Below are 4117 nucleotides of genomic sequence, written 5' to 3' on the forward strand. Positions count from 1 at the left end.
TTAATTTATTTTTTATTAGTTACAGTTTATTCACTTTGTATCCCAGCAGTAGCCCCCTCCCTCATTCCTCCCCAATGCCACCCTCTCAGCTCCTCCCATGCCCCTCCCCAAGTCCACTGATAGGGGAGGTCCTCCTCCCCTTCCCTCTGACCCTATCCTATCAGGACTGTCTGCATTGTCTTTCTCTGTGGTCTGGTAAGGCTGCTCTCCCCTTGTGCCTCTTACCTTTGGCTCGCATTCCTGTCATGCTCTCACCCTTTGACTCCCCTGTATTTCCTGATTTTTCCTCCTGAACCGCTTTTCATTCTCTCTGGCCCAACCTGCTTCTCTGTGCGGTGATCTTGGATGGTCTCATCCACTGTTGTAGCTTCAGGTCCACGTCCACTGACCATCCAGATCGACGCTGCCAGCACATCCCTTTCCTGGCGTTCCAAATTAGCTGGCTGTCAAGCTGCCTGTGGGACAGCTGCACTTCAGAAGGAGTTCGCCTGTTTCAAACCTGAGCTGTCCATTCATTTTTCCGCTCTTGTATCCCTGGAAGTGGTGCTCAAAGAACCAGCCAGTGAGTTCATGTCAGAGACAGCCCCTGTTGCCCTTACTAGGGAACACACTTGGACACTGCAGCTGCCATGGGCTACATCTGTGCAGAGGTTCTAGGTTATCTCCATGCATTGACCTTGGTTGGAGTATCAGTCTCAGAAAATTTTTTGGTTCTGTTGGTCTCCTTGTGGAGCTCCTGTCCTCTCTAGGTCTTTCTATCTCCCCCTTCTTTCAGAAGATTCCCTGCACTCTGCCCAAAGTTTGGCTATGAGTCTCAGCATCTGCTTTGATACCCTGCTAGGCAGAGTCTTTCAGAGGCCCTCTGTGGTAGGCTCCTATCCTGTTCCCTGTTTTTTCCCTCTTCTGATGTCCGTCCCATTTGACTTTCTGAGTAAGGATTTGATCATCTTACTCAGGGACCTCCTTCTTGCTTAGCTTCTTTAGGTGTACAGATTTTAAATGTTTATCCTATATTATATGTCTAATATCCACTTAAAAGAGAGTATATACCCTGTGTGTCTTTCTGCTTCTGGGATACCTCACTCAGGATGATCTTTTCCAGCTCCCACCATTTGCCTGCAAATTTCATGAGAAAATATTAAAATAGTAATAAATAATACAGCTGTGTTCCAAGAGTGCACCATTTCTAAATACCATTGATAGCTAGATCTACCCCAAAGGCAGGAATTTACCAAGTTTTGTCATAGTGGATTTAGACACAGAATAACACTGAACTGGCTCCAGTAAGATCCTTAAGATCTTCCAGATCTGATCATCCTGATTTTAGCTGATTCTCAAAATGTGGATGTGCCCAGACATACAGAACTACCTGCCCAAAAAGCAACTTACAGAAGACACAGGAGCGCACTCATCCAGGGCCTTTGTGCTTTCATTGCATCAAGGGACACTGTGTACTTCAGGATGATTGTGTCAATCAAGGGCTAACACAGCAGGCCATGTGTTAATACACTTAGCATTAGAAATGGGCTCAAAAAGCAGATAAACCCCTTGATAGTATCTCAGGCACAAAACAGTTTCAGGGCCAAGACTGAGATAAAGGCATTAGACAAAACTCAGTATTCTATTCACATTCCAAACTTAATTCAATACTTAATGTTTGGTTCGATTTGTTTTGGTTTGGTTTGGTTTTTTGGTTTTTTTGACACCGGGTTTCTCTATGTAGCCCTGCTTGTCCTAAAACTCACACTGTAGATCAGGATTGCCTTAAACTCCCAGAGATCTGCCTGTTTTTGCCTTTGGAGTACTGGAATTAAATGTGTGTGCCACTACCACGTGGCCTTCATTTTTGTTATTTGGAGTTTTTAATGGTTATTTTATGTGTGCATCCATGTTTGAGACATATGCACATGTTGAAGTCACAGGACAACTCTACATCTGTGAATTTCCGGGATTGAGCTCAGGTCCCCAGGCTTGCTAGCAGGTGCCTCACCCTGCTGAGCCATCTGGCCAGACCAACATTTTTCTTAATTGTAGGTGGCTTATCTTGTTTGTATTATTATGTAGATATGTGTGATTTAAGCTAAATGACATAGAATTTTAGGCATCTTCTTCTAACTCTGCATTATTTTTTCTCTTAACTTTTATTAAAATCATATAACCTTGGCGACATGCCTGGAATATTTTCCTGAATTCACTAATGCTGATCTCTTGGTGACATATAGGAGTCCATATTGTCCTGGCTCGTATTTTCCAAAAGTCCAGCGAAAGGAAATAATGTCTCACTCCTGCACACACTCGCCGTCTCTCCGTTTTTCCAGCTCACACTTTATGCAGAGCTGTCAGGGTTTTCTGAATTAGATGTGGCTCAGGGCCCGCATTTGCCGACTGAGGAGGCTCACGGGTCCTATAGCTCATCTGCCATCTTGCACTTGAGCTGTCAAGGATGAAAGATTGGTGCCAAATTCAACTCAACATCGACCCTTCCCAGTAGTCTGCCTTCAACAACTCCTCCTTGTCAAATCCAACAGTTTACATAGAATTTACAGTGAATCAAAGACCCTGAAAGGAACCTGGGCAGTGGTACTGCTTTGCCTCATAGCAGTAACACCTATCAACGCCCCCACAGGGCTGACATTTCAGGCAGGCAGTGGGGAGATGATCAGAGGACTTGGTATTGCTCTTTCTAAATGGATTGTTGCAAGCTCCCAAGGCAAGGGGCTAAAAGTCAGTGTGATGCACCATGCCACACCTGAAAAACCATTTATTGAATTAATACATTATTAAATAGAACCCTTGAATGAATGGTTCATAGAAGCCAAACAAGACCCCCTGGGACTGGTCCTCTGGGTGCAAGTAATGAGTTAGAGGCCAGGAACTCCATTCTCTCCTCCTTGCTGCCTAGAGAAACTTCTAGATGTCTGGAGAGATGGTTCAGTGTTTAAGAGAAACTTCTAGATACAGAATCAGAGAACAATTGATCATGGAGGTAGTTCTTACAAGTTCTTCGGGGATTTGAGAGCCTCCACTCATGACTGGGGCCAGAGGTTGCTCAATTACAGTTTGAGAGTTGACTATCTAGACAGTCAAGCACAGATAAGATGTTGGCTTTCTGGTTAGCAGGATCCAGGAGGCATCCTCTATTCACATCAGTAGCAGGAAAGAAGCGGGATAAGAGCTAAGGTACCACTATTCTCTTTAAGGGACACCCACAGAAACCTCCATCCTCCCACTAGAATCCTCTTTGTAAAGGTCCTAGCACCTCACCAGGACCTACCTGCTAAGTGTCCAAACTCTTACAAATGAGCTTGTCACGCTTGATTGGCACTATAGCATCCTTCATAGGTAATAAATGTAATGTAAGCTGTGTGGTTCCTCAGTTTCCCACCATAGGCTAAAGTCACAGTGACAGACTGTAGACAAACTGATGTCATTGTGCTAGATGGGAATTCCTTGACGCAGGAAAGGCAAGACTGGTAAATATCCCCCTCATTCCTCCTCCCTCCCCATAAAAGTGGTTTCGTTAATAGAGCTCTCAACACTTTAAGCTTCTCTTGTGAATGAAAATTCAGTTAAACCATTCTGAATTTAATTTAATTTTCCATTATTACTTAAATTTAAAACCTGAAATAGCTAATCTTGGGCACTTTATTTTTCTGCATTTATACATAGTTTTTAGACTTCAGAGAATATAAAACTTAATGTCTCTTTTCCCTAATAATTATCTGCAAATGGATACTAAATATTAAAGGCTAAATAGATGCATATTAGGATAACCATAATCCACTCTGCTATGAGCCTGAGACATGAAATTTAAAGAAACAGCGTAATAAATGACAAAGTTTAAATGTAACAACTGACCAAAGTGAAAGGAAGCTCAGCTACTGAGTCTACTGACTAAAACAGATGACTCAGGGGGCTACCCAGAGGAATGCTTGTTTAGAACATACTTGTTCATATGCTTCACATACATAAAAACATTGACCTTCAAGACACACCATAAAAAACTTCAAAGACACTAACTCAGACATAGTAAGATGGTTGTTCAAACCGAGTGTATCGGTATGTGCATGTGATCTGTGTGTGCATGTGATCTGTGTGTGCATGTGATCTGTGTGTG

Source organism: Psammomys obesus, unplaced genomic scaffold (assembly GCF_907164565.1).
Source record: "Psammomys obesus unplaced genomic scaffold, mPsaObe1.curated_primary_1811, whole genome shotgun sequence".
Taxonomy (NCBI): Eukaryota; Metazoa; Chordata; class Mammalia; order Rodentia; family Muridae; genus Psammomys; species Psammomys obesus.